The sequence below is a fragment of the Ursus americanus genome, chromosome 4, assembly GCF_024610735.1.
Source record: "Ursus americanus isolate L20-20 chromosome 4, mUrsAme1.1.p, whole genome shotgun sequence".
Lineage (NCBI taxonomy): Eukaryota > Metazoa > Chordata > Mammalia > Carnivora > Ursidae > Ursus > Ursus americanus.
In genome coordinates, this window is record NC_142130.1 from 72749858 (window position 1) to 72767745 (window position 17888).

A 17888-nucleotide genomic window follows, 5' to 3' on the forward strand; every position below is an offset into this window, starting at 1 on the left:
GGGAAAGGATAGGAATGGGGAGTGACTGATAATGGGTATGAGGTTTCTTTTTAGGGTCATGTCATGAAAATGTTCAAAAATTAGATGGTGGTGTTGGTTGTGTACCTGTGTGACTATAAATAACACTTTAAATGGGTGAACTGTATTGTACGTGAACCATACCTCAATAAATCTATTAAAAACGGTGACTACTGTGCTCACTTAGCACATATACTAAAATTGGAACAATACAGAGAAGAACAGCATGGACCCTGCACAAGTTTGACACACAAATTCGTGAAGTGTTCCATATTTAAAAAAAAAAAAATTATTATTGACTTAGGATTTAATGAAATATCAAAAGTAATTTCAGAGTAAAAATCTGGACTTCAGATCCTGTTTATTTGCTTTTGAGCATGTCTAACATTTTTCTCAACAGGTATGTTAGTGTTCAATTCATTGTGGCTAATATAAATCACTTTTAAAAAATCAACTTCATTTTTATGCACCAGTAACAAACAGAAAATAACATTTAAAAAATATCCAACAACAAAATGTACCTAAAGAATAAAAGTTAACTTGAAAATTTATTGGAAGACTTTAAATACAACCTAAATAAACAGGAGGACATACCATATTCAAGATAGAAAGACTCAGTATCATAAAATGACAATTTTTCCCTAAAGTCAACTGATTTTAACACAATGCCAATCAAAATTTAAAAATTTTTATAAGTTGATTCTAAAACTTACAATGGAGCAACAAAGCCCAAACAGACAAGCTGTCCAACCAGAAACAGAATACAGTAGGGAACTTTTCCTGCCTATACTGAGATTTATTATAAAGTTGTACTAAAGAAGTTAGTGTGCTTCCAGAAAAGAGACAAACTGACTGCTGGAAAAGAAACAGACCTTCAGATCTAAGAAAAACAATATTTAACAAAGTCACAACATATCACTGAAGGAAGGAGGAATCATTCAACAGTGCTGAAAGAATTGGTTATTCATTTGGGGGGAAAAAAAGAAACGGGATCCCTTGTATGTAACATATAAAAAATAAATTTCAGAAGGATTACAATTTTAAGTTGAGAAGACTAGTCTTTAATATTTTTAAATAAGACATAAGAGACAATCTTTATGAACTCAGAGTATGGAAGGTTTAAAACTTCAGACACAGAATAGGGCTAACCATAAGCATATGATTAATAAATTCAACTACATTATAATTTAAAAGCTCCATTCATCAATAAATACAACAAGGAAAAATAAAAAAAGATTAACTACAATACCACATTGCCAAAAAAAATTACAGTACCCTGAATATGTGTGCGTACGCACGTGTGTGTATCCTGTAACATTTTATTTAAAAATAGGCAAAATGCAGGGGCGCCTGGGTGGCTCAGTTGGTTAAGTCTCCGACTCTGGACTTCAGCTCAGGTCATGACCTCAGAGTCATGAGACAGAGCCCTGTGTAGGGCTCCACGCTCACTGGGGAGTTTGCTTTTGATTCTCTCCCTCCCCCTCTCCCACTGCTTCTCCCCTGCTCATGCTCGGGTGCACGTACACTCCCTCCCTCTCTCTCAAATAAATGAATGAATGAATGAGTGAATAAAAGCTTTAAAATAAAAATCGGCAAAATACAAAAAAGTGTCCCCGATTAGGGGTGTGAGGGCCTCAGCAGGATGAGGCAGGTACCCGTGCTGGAATGGAGGGAACCGTGAGGTGTGGGAGTCAGAGTCCAAGCTTTGGCAGAGTGATGTGGGTTGAGCAGGACCCACAGAGCAGTGATCTAATGGCAGATGTCAATGACTGATCAGGGGGAGAAGGGTGCCCATAAAAAGATGCACTGTGCTATACATGCAGGAGTATAGGAATCCAAACAGGGTGAAGGGGGCTTCCACATGAAGTGCCTTCAAAGCTTAAATAGAATTTGGGGAGTAGGGTGCAATGTGTATGGCAGATTGAGTACATACAGTGGAACTGGGCAAATGAGGTAAATAAATTTAGGCTAATGATAGGCAAGTTTCTTACCGTTAGAGAATGGGATATAGAAAAAGGGAGAAAATGTGATTAAACTCTATAGAGTAGGAATGAAACTGGAGGCAGCAGCATGACTGATGAATGACACGCCAAAAGAACACAGAAGCCACCTTTAAAGGAATCCCACTGGCTAAATCGGGGCAAGGATGGGCATCAAAATAAATAACAACAGTTACTGATGATAGCTCACTGAATGAAAGACGGAAGCACGAACTCGTACTGATATAGTCAATTAAATGAAAGTTTGATGAGGAAGGAGACAGTCACATAGTTTTAAAGTACCTCTGCCCAAAACAATTATTAAACACAGAGGGAAAATGAGTAATTTCACAGTAGAGAAATTACCATCTTAATCAAGTAATCAAGTTAACATAAACAGTAATGGGTCAAAATGAAAATCATGTGTCACCGGACAAGATACAAAGAGAAGACACAGCGTAACATCTGTGATATTCCTGCCAAATGTTCATAATTGCATGCCATCGTTAGGAAACAGCAGACGAACATAAAGGAAGAGACATTCTATAAAATAAGTGGCTTATACAGTAGAATGTTGAAAAGTGCCGAGGTCTTGAAAGTCAAACAAAGACTGAAGAACTGTTCCAGATTGAAGGAGACTGAAAAGATGTGACAAGTAAAATACAAGCCGTGCTTCTAAACTAGATCCTTTTGCTATAAAGGACATTATTGGGACTACTTGTGAAAATTGAATGAGATCTGAGGATTAGATGGTAGTAATGCATCAATGCTAATTTCCTGATTTTGATGGCTTTATTGTGGCTTATAGGACAATGTCCTTGTTTGTAGGAAATATACACTCATTTATTCAGGGGTGATGAGGCATCACATCAAATCTTCAGGGGAAAAATTTTCTTCTTCATTGTGTTATTTAAAATTTTTTAAATTTAAAAAATAAATATATTTAATGCAGAGTTTTAAGAATATGATGGACAAAAGATACAAACGAGCAACTCATGCAAGAAAAATACCGGTGGTGAGTAATCACATGAAAAGATGTTCAACCTCATTAGCAATCACAGAAAAACAAATGAAGACACAATAAGATGCTGTTTTGTAGCTACTATATTGGGAAAAGTTAAGTAGCCTGAAATTTCCAAGTTTTGGCAATGATTTGGTTCACTGGGAGCTTCTGTGGTGTTACTGGTGGTATATAAACTGGTCCAATGATTTTGGAAAACAATCAGCACTAATTTGTATAATTGATTAATATACTCATATAATACTCATAATTCTCTACACCTCTACTCTTATGTATATATTCCAGAGTCTTACACATGTGCACCAGAGCACAAATAAAAGAATGCAGACATTAGCAGTGCTTGTAATAGCAAAAATATATCTGTATCAATGTACAGATATATCAACTTCAATATAGATATAAGAAAGAAAACAGGCAAACAAAAATACCCAACAGCAACATAATCCAGGTATCTACCAATAGGAAAATAAATAAATTCATACAATGAAGTATTACTCGGCAGTGAAATAAATGAACTACAAACTACATACAATAATAAATAAATTTCAAAAAACCACAATGAACAAAAAAAGCAAGTCTCAGAAGACTTTATGCAGAACGCTACCATTTTTAAAAAACTTTACAAAAAAGTAAAATTGAACAGCATATTACTTAAAGATCCATGTGATAAAAGCAGTATTATTAAAAAGTAAATGACTAACAAAATTGAAGAGTGACTGGGGGTCACGGAGGGCAGTAGGGCAGCGCTACAGGCAAGAAGAGGCATATGCTGATAGACACATACTTTATCAGTAAAATTCTGGTTCCATGTTGGTTGGTGGATTCTTGCTAGATCATCTTAATATTACACTTTATAATATATATTCCTGCTTGCATAATAAAAAATAAGCCGCCACGGTTTAGCAAAATAGAGTTTTACTTCGACAAGAATATTGTTTAGGTAAGCATCTTAATTCGCACACATGAACAAATGCTATTGCTGGGTAACGCATTTTCCTAAATCTCCTCTTCAAAAACAAAAGCAAAGGCAAGAGATAGACTCCATAGAACTGGAAGGTAGACTTGTAGATAAAAACTTAGAGCTTGGTCAACCAAAGAATGAGGCTAATTCATATCTACCATCAATTTGGTCTCAAAACTAGCATAAATGCTTGCTTAATTACTGCAAATTTGCAGAACTCTCTCATGGGAGATGGTCATTTTGCAAAAATTACTTAACAGGAGAAATAGGCAAACTGAAGTAATTTAATATACTTCAGGGTCTGCCCAAACAGTATTTCCTTTCTAATTATAAGCATTTCCCCTCATTGGTCATATAGGCTAGTGGTCATATACTCACCCTGACTGGCCAAAAGTGTGATGAAAAAATCTAACCCATCTTCAAGAACAAAATTTCTTTGCCCAATAAACAACCCCTTATATTTATTACACAATACTTTTATCTGACAAAACCCACAGTAATTCAATTTTCTCAACAACCTTGCATCATAGGTAAGGCACATATTATCAAGCAACACTTACTTCATGCATCATAGTATTTTTAAAAGTTTAAAAATAAGTTAGAAATGTTAATGATCTAAATCAAATTTTCCATCTAAATATTTATTGAGTACCTATAATATAAAAGGTACTTTATAAGGTGCTTCTCAGCATTTTATGTGATACAGACTGAAAATTTTAGCTATGTGCCACATCCTTGTTAAATGCAAACAAATTTAATATACTGGTTAAAAGGCATTTTGGACTAATTCTTCTTCAAAAGAAAGCCACTCATCCCGAAACATATGTATATATATATAGTGTGTGTGTGTGTGTGTGTGTGTGTGTGTGTGTGTGTGTATTTCTTGGCTTGGATCACTATTGAATATCACGCCTGAGTCTTAACTCTAGGCTGCTTACGTAATACTGAGGAAGTTGGGGTGGAAACAACAGCCTCTCGGTTAACAACAGACGTCCTTTAGAGGAATTGTTGCATCATGTTATCAAGGGAACGAACAAAAACTAAATCCACACCATTGGTCCTTGTGGTGCATTTCACTTTCTATGTATATTTTTGACGAAGGTTGGGGCTTCAGGAATCTGGTGCTGATTGAGAGAATAAATATATTTGTATGCAATTTCTGAAACTAGAATATAGTGGGCACTAAAGAAATGCTGAGTGTATAAATGTTTCTTTCATTAGTCTATTTTAAACCTACTTCCAATATTTCCCTGTATTTGTTCAACGAAACGTAAAATATCCCTCCCCATATACACTTTTATTTCTCCGTTTCCTATTATTTCCTAATTGTTTTTTTTTAATTTATATTCTTTTAAAAGCCATTCCCTATTATTAATGACCAATGTCATTCTTTTAAAAAATATGTATTGATCCATCTTCAGGAAATATGTATATACCCAAAAGTTTATTTGATATCTCCATCTGACATCTATAAATTGTTTATCTGACATCTCAGATTAAACATGTCAATAACTGAGTCCCTGTTCTTCCTCATCGCAGATAATATCAACTCCATTCTAATTGTTCAGGCTAAAAACCTGGCTACTATCCTAGATGCCTCTCCTCTTCTCACAGGCCACATCCAATTTGTCAGCAAATTCCACAGGCGTTGCCTTGGAAATATCTAGAATCCAACTACTTCTCAATGCCCCCATTCAAATCACCATCATCTCTCCTGGATTATTACAAGAGCTTCCTGACTGGTTTTCCCACTTTTGCTTCTAATGCCCTTTGGTCTACTTAACACAACTGCCAAAGTGATTCTGTGAACATGTTTTATTGTGTCACCCCTTTGTTCAAAACTGTCTAGTGGTTCCCCACTCTGACCTTACTTCCTGTGACTCTCCCTCATGTACCCATGGGGGCTTTGACTAGAATATTCTTCTCCCCAGAGAGCTGTATGTATCACATCAACTCAGCCTTTATTTAAGTCATCTTCTGGGTGAGACATTCCCTGGACATAATCTAAAATTTCATACACCTCTGCCCCAGACCTTCCCATGCTCCCTTCTCTGCTTCAGTTTTTACTTTGCACTGTTCGTAAGGTATCAGGAAGTTGTACTGTTGTCTACTGTTTGTCTATTTCATCAATAGAATGTAAGCTTCAAGGGGGCAGGAATTTTTCCCCTTTTTGGTCACTGCTCTATCCTTAGGACAGAGAATAACTAGAAAACAGTAGATAATAAACATATATCAAATGAATCAAGGCATGCCTGTCTATATTTTGTGATCCCACAAGGAAGCTTGCAGAAATTAACAAAACTGTGACCTTTCCTAGCTGTGTCGTCCACTTCGGTAGCCCTCTCAAAGACAAGCCTCCCCCTTCTCACTTGCTGGCAGAACACTCACTGTCTTCCTCTTAGGAGGTGAGTCCTGATTAGGTCAAGCCACTATGACAAGTAATTTACTCTGCCAGTCAGGGGTTTAGGCATAGGCATGTGACGCAATTACGGCCAAAGAAGTTTACTAGGAAATGTTTTTCTCACTTAAAAAAAAAAGGTGCACGGAAAAATGTCCACCTTGTAACCAAAGATTGCCAAAACACTCAAGACAACGGAGTAGAGAAATGGAAAATAGCATGTGGGTTGCTGATAACACCATTATGACAATTAATTAGCTACCTGTACTCTAAACTTCATGTTGGGTAGGATATTTATCCCTCATTGTTTAAGTTATTTTAAGTAAGGTCTAATTACTTATATTTTAATTAATGCAGAAAAAAACTTTTAAATAGTCACAGTTTCCTGCAATGTATTAATCAAACTAAGATGGAGATGGATGTCAGGTGTTTTTCCCCTTTTTTATGCTGCATGCCTACAGAACATGTCATATGACATTAATAAAACAAGATCTCTCAAGATGAGTCATATTTTCTCACAAGAATTAATTTATAAACAGTGTGCTCTTAATTAAGAGTTGAAAAGAAACATATGACCAAAACAAAGGCAATCCAAATATAGAGCTTTGAAATAACTAAATAGTAAATTGTGCTCTAAACCACTATCTGCCTAACCAGGATCTGCAGAACTATCAGTACTTACCCAAAGGAAGGAAGAAAGGGAAGGAGCGAGACAGGAAGTTAGGTGGTAAGGAGGGATGTGGGAGGCCTCAAGCCCACACAAAATCAGGATATGATGAATTAAACATAAATAATTACACTTCCTGTGTATGTGTGTGTACACACACCGGCAGGCAGTTGGGGGGACACCTTCATTCATCTCAGATGCTCCCTTTCATTCTTGAAGTAATTCCAGATTTGAAGGGAAGGGGGATCTTGTGACTCAGTAATGGTTTGAGTCCAAGGGCTAATAGTCATCAGGTTTTGGTCTTAACTCAAAGCCAAACCATTAGTCAGTAACAAAGCCAAAGCTTTATCTACCCAAAACTCTAACTCTTCAAGTTCTCACTGTTAGAACCTACCAAACTATAGTGTCTCCTCATTAAAGTCTTATAAACTTAGAAAATTCCCACAGATGTAAAATCCCTATACCATTAAATAACTTCCTTTAAACATAATGGGCACCAAAGAGAAGATATAAAAAATTAACTTTATATAGCATAAACTTAACTCTATACTTAATAAATACCTGCAATATATGTAACTAATTACCAATCTTTTATTAGCTGTCACTTTGAAAAATTACTGGATGAATTATGGCTCTGAAAAAAATTATTGAAGGATGGTGGGAAAAGTAGAGATTTCCTTTAAAACCTTCTCAGCATATTCTACAATAGTAAAAAAGCAATAAAAATTATTGCTAATACTTCAAAAAGTATTCATGAATCAATTTAACTGAGGTCTTTAGTCCTAAGCGTATATCTGAGTACATCTGATCATCTATTGACAATCCAGCCTCTTCCTGCTTTCCCTGCTTCTCCTTGGGTCACTCTCAGGCAACGAAGCAAGAAGGAAAGCAGAAACAAGAATAAAGACTGGATTAAAAGTACACAGCCAAAGACTGTTCAAAAAATGGACGCTGTCTTAGTCCATCCAGGCTGCTATAACAGAATACCATGGACTGGGTGGCTTATAAACAACAAAAATTTATTTCTCACAGTTTTGGTGGCTGGTAAGTCTAGGATCCTGGTAAATGTAGGTACAGTATCCAGGGAGAATCTAGCTTTCCGGTTCATAGATGGCCATCTTTTCACTATACCAAAGATGGCAGAAAGGGAAAGGGATCTCTCTCAGGCCTTTTTTATATGGAAACTCATCCCACTGTGAGGGCTCCACCTTCACGATCTAATCACCTCCTAAAGGTTCCATCTCCTAATACCATCTCCTTGGGGGTTAGGATTTCAACATACAAATTTTGACGGGAAAATAAACATTCAGACTATAGCAGATGATATGTAAAAATGTGTTTTTCTAAATATAAATTAAGAGCTATTTGGACTACATGAGATTCAAAATATTTTAGTATTTTATTCTTAAGTCAACTAGATAAATATTATACAAATGGGAAAAAAGGCATTAATTCCAAAATTCCAACATTAACTACTACATCAAAAAAAATTCAGGCTATATTTCTCACATGTACTCAAGGCCATGTCCAAAAGGTTGTCTATGGACTAACAAGAATAATTAAAACTTACTGTGCCAAGAATGACATTAAACGCTTTCTATGGTTTCATTCTTTCAGTTCTCAAAACAACCCTATAAAGTTATCCCCATTTTACAGATGAGAACACTGAGCTTTAGGAGGTAAGATGATCAGTCATCTAATCATCTAAAGTCAACAAAGGAGGTGGCAGAGTTAGGATTCAGACTTGTTCAAAACACACCAGTGTCTCAATCCTTATCAAATTCAATCCATTAGTTATAAACACTGCTATGACTCTAATGTGGTTTCCTAAAGATTTTAAAGAAATCTCAAATATATTTTATACTTTAATGACTCTCAACATGGAATGCAAGTTTTTTTAACTAAGTTTTTTAATTCCAGTATAGTTAACACAGTGTTATATTAGTTTCAGGTGTATAATATAATGATTCAACAATTCTGTACATTACTCAGTGCTCATCGTGGTAAGTGTACGCTCTCTTTTTTTTTATATATTTTATTTATTTATTTGAGATGAGAGAGAGAGCACGTGCACATGCACGTGGGGGAGGGAAGGGCAGAGGGAGAGGCAGAGAATCTCAGGAAGAGACTGTACACTAAGCCGAAGAGCCCGTGAGGGGCCCGATCTCATGACTCTGAGATCATGACCTGAGCCACAATTAAGAATCAGACACTTAACTGACTGAGCCACTCAGGCGCCCTAGAAGTGTACTCTTTAGGAATGCAAGCTTTTAAAACTACTATTTAGAGGGTTAATTCCCAGCCATTATAATTAATTTTTATTAACTAAGATGGCAAGTAAATGCCAGTATTTTACAATCGTACTAAGTCATATATTATCTCACTTAATCATTATCTATAAAATAGATACTATTCAACTTTACAGATGAAGAAACGAGGCTCAGAGCAGTGGACTGACTTGCCCAAAGTCATACAACAGGTAAGGGCAGACCCGGGATTCAAATCCAGCTCCGTGTGCTCCTGTAATGCACGGCACAAACCACTCCTGAATGAAGCCTCCACAGCGTCAGACCAATTGCCTTGGTCGCCCATCTCCTGATCATTTCATGAGAGACTAACAGTCTGTTTTTAAATCACAGGTCAAATTTTCTGTACCTGGAACTGTACAAATATAATTACTAGTCCTTTCCTCTTTAAACAAAAATACTTCTCTAGGATAGTCTGGCTTCTGGCAATTTCTACAAACAAATTCACCAAATATATTGCTTTTCCTACTACGATGGCATAAGCCCTCTGAATTTTCCTTACCGGAATAAAGTCTGTTAAGCCTTTCTTTTTTTTTTTTAATATTTTATTTATTTTTTTGACAGAGAAAGAGATAGCCAGAGAGAGAGGGAACACAAGCAGGAGGAGTGGGAGAGGAAGAAGCAGGCTCCCAGTGGAGGAGCCTGATGTAGGGCTCGATCTGGTAACACCAGGATCACACCCTGAGCCGAAGGCAGACGCTTAACGACTGAGCCACCCAGGCGCCCCAAGTCTTTTTGCAGGAAAATCTTCAAGACTTTTGTAAGTATCAAAACGCTAAGGAAATGTTGATACTTTAAAATAAATCTTGACCCAGTAAAAACTGGCACTAGGGCTTTTATTTTCCTCGAGTCAGCAAAACTACAAACCTATAAAAATTCAAACAGTAGTTAAGGGCATGCATTTTGAAGTACTTGCATATGTGGTGAGTCACTTTACAAACTTATACTTTATACTGAAAACTTTTTTAACCTGGATATGTAGGCAGAGATCACTTTAAAAACCCCTAAGTACTATACAATGAGAGAAAAAGCAAGTCCATTTGGGGTTTCACCAATTGTTTTCTCTGACAACTGTATTCCTTAGGGGGGAAAAAAGAGTATTAACACTTACTGGCTCCTCTGTACCTTGCTTTATAGTTCAAACACATTCAGAAGCTGCTGTCTGCAACCTGTATTAATCTAGATCTTTGGAAAAAATCAAAGGAAGGCCAATTTAATCACCAAACAAAAATAAGCAAATATGTATGGGGAGAGCACAGTTGAAGGAAGTAGAGAGAACTGGGTCAGTAGGTGGCAGATGGTAACTGGTTCAAACTTGAAAGGAGTTCAAAAGCGTGGAGCAGGGTTTGTGAAAACTCTTCAAGTGGAATAGAAGCAAAAAAAGAAAAATGCATAATGTGTGGAAGAGAGATCCTAATTTAGAAGGGTGTGCTACTGAGTAAAACAGCAGTCATCCAAAAACCTATTTTAGTTCTTTTGGAATATATAGAATTAACAATATTGCCAATAAAACATTTTCTTTCTAGAACACTACACTGGTGACAACAAACTTTATTTCCTCATTTACTTTGCATAATATTCCTTTGATGTAGGTTACGTCCTCATTTTACAGATTAGGAAACTGAGGCTCAGGTTAAACATTCTGTTTGGTGAGCTATAGTTCAAATATCAATCTGATGACTCTAAACCAGCATTTTCATGTCACTGTATTAAACTGTGGCATGACAGGACTACTCTTCGTATCTACACAAGGAGTAAAAGAAATGCAATTGAACAACATGGGTTTGAACTGTGTAGGTCCACTATCTTCCAATAAACATATTGGAAAATTTTTTGGAGATTTGCAACAATTTGAAAAAACAGATGAACCATGCAGCCTAGAAATACCAAAAAAAAAAAAAAATAGAAAAAGGTATTGTTATAAAACTACAGTATATTATACATAGGACTGTTCATGTTATCAGTAAGGCTTCCAGTAAATAGTAGGCTATTGGTAGTTAAGTTTTGGGGAAGTCAAAATTACACACAGATTTTCGATTCTGCCAGGGATTGGTGTTGTTCAAGGGTCAACTGTATATCCTTTGGTTATATATATCTATAAAACAAAGAAACACCTACTTCTGCTTTCTCTCAGGTTACATTGTTGCAAAAGACTTAAAAGCTAAGAAAATAGCATTCTGTGGTCACCAGACTAGGTTTAAATTATATGTGACTTTCCAACAAATACTGTTCACTCTTAACAGAAATCCACGGAAGCACTTAAATAAAATGAAAGTGTTATTTATCCATTTCTTATTTACTGAAATTACTGTAAAAATAGCATATTAGCATGGACTCAGTATTAATACAAACTCTGTGCACACATTTTTAATACACTTGTCAAAGTAACATTAATAACATTTACTGTCAGGTTCAGGTTATATCCATTTCTGTTAGGATAAACACTTAGACTTTCTTTCAATATTTTGTCTGTAATATAGAAAACCGAAGGATCAAATTTTTACATACCATTTTTAAGAAGGCTAAATATTTTCTATTATGACCTAGGTAATAAATAAGGGCTCTGTATACTAATCATCTAAAATATATCTGGGTGGCCTGTAAGGTCAACTTCTCAAACCTATTTAGTTGCCAAAAGAATAGTATCCAAATTGCATATCATATTTTGTCATGAGTAAGGAAGACTTAGAAACCACAATCACTGCCTCCTCCTTACAAATTCAATCTGTTACCAATTTGCGTCACCAACATCTGAGTATTTAAACACACAAGACCACCTGGGCCCACATTTTCAGGGTCTACGGATGATGGCCGTATTCATGGTTCAAGATGCTGGTTCTATAAAACTCTTTCCTTCGTGAACCTCGACCTAACTCTTTCTTTGAACTAATTCTACAAGCTATAACCCAGATATACATGATAACCAGATTTTGTTTTTGAGAGAAAAAAAAAAAATCTCTGAAAATCAGAAACTTACTCCATTCCTAGATGCTGTTCTTAGCACCAGAACTATACCCCAATTAAAAAAAAAAAAAATTCATCATCCTGATTCAGTCCCGTTTAGGACGTCCACTAGCCTGGTAAGCTATTTAATTTTAAATACTCCTAGGAAATAGAATTGACAGGGATGGGGTCACCTTTGAGAAATTTATGGAAATCTGTGAGATGATGCCCTTCAAAAACTGTATTTTATTCCATGTAATTCAATATGATGAATTAAGGATCAATTCTGGAAAGTTGTTAACAAAACTTCAAATTCATTCATCTCTCACATTGTTGCATTCCATACAGGTAATTTATTACTTTCACCAAAGGCATCTCTATTTTCTTTCTTGTTTCAGATGAATTGGAGAGAGACTTATTGCAGTAAACATTCAGCTAACATATTAAATCAATCTTGTCATTAGTCAGGTAAGGAACATTAAAACAACACCCTATATATTTTACATGAAGACAAAGAAACTCACATAGTCCACAAAACACAGTTTGAGAACTACCAGAAATGCTTAGCTCACACTTTGGAACCTACAAATTTTTAACGACATGTAAAATCTTCACACGAACCACATGCAAAAATTATTGCACCTTAAGCTTAACTTGTGCAACAACAGTACAGGATGCATTGGTATCCTTTTCTTAATTGTTTCTAAAGCTCCAGAATATATCCTGGAGTTGCTGTTTCATCAACGTTTTGATTTATCACCCTATACACGTAAGGCTTGAAGCTGGGTGCTTTACAAATCACAGATTTATAAAAGATATGATCCCTTCCCTTTAGACATTTACAATTTTGCAGAAGAGATGAATAAAACAAAAGCAGTGTGAATGGTACTCATCAACTATGAAGGAAGAATGGAAGAGGGCACTTCAGGGTGATTATTCAAATCACAGAACAGGTAGCATTTTGGTCAAAGAAAATGAACAGGGTTCATAAGACACCTGTGATAAGGACGGCACAACCCGTGTGACGGCATAAGAAATGTGCAGTTAACGTCTTTGAGGGTGAGGCAAACGGAATATGATGCTGGGATAAGTAGGAGCCAGATAAAAATAGGACTTGGCCTTTATCTTGTTAGGCAAAGGCCTTTGTTCAGAGTTATAACACTTTCTTCAGAAAGGTTTACTGTCCTATGGTGTGTAGAATGGGTTGAATAATAAAAATGAAAAGGCAAAAAGACCAGTTAGAAAGAGACTGCAGTAACTGGCTAACGAGCATGAAGTATTGAACGCTTGAATTTGGAAGACGGCAGTGGAAAGAGAAAGAAATAAACCAAACTTATAGTTCTTCCTGTTCTCATGAGAATGATTATTGAAACAGTCATATATATCATGTGTTGATACATAAAGGCATAAAATAAAACCAAACAATTGTAAACAGACTTGCAGGAAAAACTTTGCTTAAATCATCCCATAAAATGACCTATTCTACTTTGGAAAAACCATTTATCTTTTTATTTATTTTTTTTTACATTTTTTACAGCTTTATTGAGACATAATCACATACCATACCATTCACCATTTTGGAAAAACCATTTATAACAACTCCGTTCAATGTATTCTAAAGTAGCATATACCATTTCTTAATATAAGTCTTTAATTACATCTTTGTACTATTTTAAAAACATTTATTGTAGGTGACCTAAAAATAAAACTTTAAAAACTACAATTGGAAAATGTCTACTAAAATGAAAGGCAATCTATACTTTACCACATGTAAATTATTTCTTAAAAACTATCGATGTTTGATTCATGCTAATTTTAAGATACCAAAATACAACGTGTGTCTCTATATTTCACAAGAATGAAAGAAGTATCTTATAAATATATTTCTCTGATTACCAACATTATTTTTATGACCCAAATGGAAAAATACAGATATAAAACCCAAAAGATAAATTACCTGCCCATAATAATAAACCCTATTTTTTTGAAACCTCATATTTACATGTTATTTTTCACAGCTATATACATATCAGTTTGATGAATAAACTATTTCTACTAAATCAAATTATCAAAATGTATTATTATATATACAACTGAAGATCTTTGTTTTCTCTTGTTTTAAATATTCCCTGCCCCCCAGAAAATTCCTAAAGGCAAATTTCCAGGAGTGGAAAAAAAGTGAAGAGCTTCTCCATGCATTCAAGAAATATATATAGATAGAGATAGAGATAGAGATTTTTAACGATTTTATTTATTTGTTTGACAGAGAGAGAGAGCACAAGCAAGGGGGAGGCAGAGGAAGAGAGAGAAGCAGGCTCCCCCCTGAGCAGAGAGCCTGATGCGGGCCTTGACTGATCCCAGCACCCTGAGATCATGACCTGAGCTGAAGGCAGATGCTTAACCGACTGAGCTGCCCAGGCGCCGCTTATGAGCTCCTTTTAAATGCCTATCATCAAACAACAATAATTTTTAAAGGTATAATTGATATACAAAATGCTGTACAACTTGAAGAGTTTGGAAGTAAGTACACACTCGTGAAACCACTGCCATAGTCAATACCATAAACCTATCCAACACCTTCAGAAGTTTCCTCCTGCCTCTTTATTTTTTGTGGGATGAGAACACTTAACAAAAGGCCTACCTTTTAGCAAAATTTTAAGTATAAAATACAGTATTGCTAGCTATAGGTACTGTGCTATACAGTAGATCTCTAGGATTTATTCCTCTTGCATAATTTAAAGTTTATAACTTTTGACCAAAACCTCAGTTTCTTCTTCCTCCCAATTCCTGGTAACCACCGTTGTATTCTCTGCTTTTATGAGTTTGACTTTTTGGATTCCTCACACAAGTGAGATCACGTAGTATTTGTGCCTCTGTCTAGACTATTTTACTTAGGATAATGTCCTTTAGGTTCATCCATCTTGTCACAAACGACAGGATTTCCTTCTTTTTTAAGGTACGGAAATGTTGCATTTTCTTGATGCATTCATATGTCGACGCACATGTGAGTTGCTTTCACGTCTTGGCTACTGTGAATAGAGCTGCAATGAAGACAGGAGTGCAGACAGCTCTTCAAGATCCTGACTTCAATTTCTTTGGATATATACCCAGAAGCAGGATTACTGGATCAGATGGTAGTTCTTACTGTTTTGAGGACCCTCCACACTGCTCTATAGTAGCTGCACCAGCTGAAGCCCACCATTACTCTTGGTTCTTTCAGATGTATTAGTGATGACCACAACATAGAGAGATTCCTGTCCTCAGGGAGCATTCACTTTAGAAGAGGAACATAATCGATAAACAGTTAATTTTAAAAAATTAATGTCACGGTAGTTTTAAAGGTGATAAGTGCTGTGGAAAAAGAAAAGAGGAGAAAGGAAAGAGGGGAGGCCTCCACTCAGAGTGGAGTGGTCGCCAGGAGAGGCCTCGTTAAGAAGATGCGATGGCTTGGTCAGCAAAGACAAGAACTTTAATTTTACTACAACCAAGATGAGGGCTTTCCAGCAGAGGGATGATTTTCGTCTTTAAAAAGTAGCCAATAACATGTACTGTTAGAACTGGATGTCAAAAAAGTAAAGCTGATTTCTTTTAAAAAGGAAGAGGCAAGTACTATTTAAAAAAGAAGTTAGTGAGTAGGATTGTAAAACAGTGACCTCAGATCTAGAACCCAAAATAACAGCTAACATACACAGTTACGGCAAGTATTGCTCAAGGAGCACTATCCCTCACCACAACTCCATGTATGACCATATTCAAAGGTCAAGAGTACCTTATCTGCATTCTGAACACTAAAAAAGCTTAAAGCAAGCCAGTTTGGTAGTAAAATCTGACCTAAGTTCATATGAGATAGCATATAGTTCTTAATTTATCCTGCTTGGCAAATATATACACAAAGAAACATTAACCCTCAAAATGTAGGTAACCTTTAAATACCCTAATTAATGAAATGTCACAGATATATCTATATGTATACATACAACCTTTTTTAACTGCCCTATTTTATGCAGGAGATAGTGGAGTTACATCATTCAGGTTATCACATTCAAATTAAACCAGCCATGCTTAAAAAAAAAAAAAAGGAAAATACAAAAAGATTAAAATTCTATCCAGCATATAACCTAGAGTAAGATGGAAGATGTTACTCATCTGTTACAGATTTTGATTTTACAGTTTAAAGAGATGTATTTTTCATACATGTCCCCTAAACACTGGCTAATTGCTTTATCTGATGTTCAACCAAAGAAAATGTTGTTTATTCCAACAATGAAGGAAAAACAGGCAGTCTGAGACCCACTCAAATACGGTATATTAGCTTCTGGCATGGCAACTTTCTATTGGATTTTAAAAGATAGTTTTTTCTAAAGATTTATTTATTTATTTTAGAGAGAGAGCATGAGCAGGAAAGGCAGAGGGAGACAGAATCTGAAGCAGACTGCATGCTGAATGCGGAGCCCGACGGGGGGCTCAATCTCAGGAGCCTGAGATCACAACCTGAGCCCAAACCGAGTCAGACAGTAAACCAAATGCACCACCTAGGCACCCCTAAAGGATAATTTTAACTAGATATGAATTTGACTAAAGCCTTGTCTTTTAAAAACCCAAGACGTAACTCTATAGCTGTGTCCAATATGGTAGCCACTAGACACATGTGGCTATGGAGCACTTGAAAAGGGACTAGTTTACCTTTTTAAAAATTTTTAATTTTAATTTTATTTTTTTAATTTTTATTTTTAATTGTATTTTTATATGTATTTACACACACACACATGCACACACACACTTGATAAGAATTACTATCAGACTCACTCATTGGGCCAGAGCCCCTTGTGCTATTAGCAAAAGACTTGTCCCTCCTCATGTAGCACTACCTACATTGGAAAATTTAAAATTACATGTGCAGCTTATATTATACTACTATTGAATGAACAGCACTGCTCTATAGTAAAGACTAAGAGAAAGACCTGACAAAAATTTCTCAAGTACTTATGTCCTAGAATGAATAATTTCACTTTACGTCTCCAAAAAGATTAACATAACACAGACAAAGGTAGAAATAAATATTCATCAGAAATGCGAAGGTAAGTTTTTTGTAACTCAAGAATGTATTCTTTTAGATATTCAAGAGGTATCCCAAAATTCAAGAATAAGAGAAAAGTCTCACATATAAAATGATTTAATTTAAAATCAATTTTCAGTATTTCCACAACAGTAAGTATATATAGGTGGGTTTTACGTCCTATTTTCCTTCAGTAGGGTTAGGATAGATCTAAGTTTCACAGATCAAATACATGCCATAATGGCATCAGAAAACAGGCAACTTATTTTTAATAGATGGGAAAATTTCATTCCTTCTAAAAAGCTTTAGAGTTTACATAAATTGGAGAAAAATAAATCTATATCACAGTATGATCTACCATTATGAAAAGATAAACCAATTGACATTTCCCAAATATCCTTAAAAGCACTCCAAGTATGTATTATACTAACGTTAGACATATATATACTCCACGATTCAGCAGTTCTGCTCCAGTGCATACACTCATCAGAAATGAATGCTTATTTCCACCAAAAAATATAAAAAAATTCATGGCAGCC

General features: G+C 35.6%; 1 protein-coding gene and 1 non-coding gene across 9 annotated transcripts in view; one reads left to right on the forward strand and one right to left on the reverse strand.

Moving 5' to 3' along the window:
- The window catches only part of NRIP1 (nuclear receptor interacting protein 1), a 101084-nt gene that overhangs the window by 61017 nt on the left and 22179 nt on the right, over positions 1–17888 (reverse strand). The window lies entirely within an intron of this gene.
- On the forward strand, positions 194–296 carry LOC123784450 (U6 spliceosomal RNA). Its single transcript, XR_006777446.1, has one exon. It is a non-coding gene; the product is annotated as a U6 spliceosomal RNA (small nuclear RNA).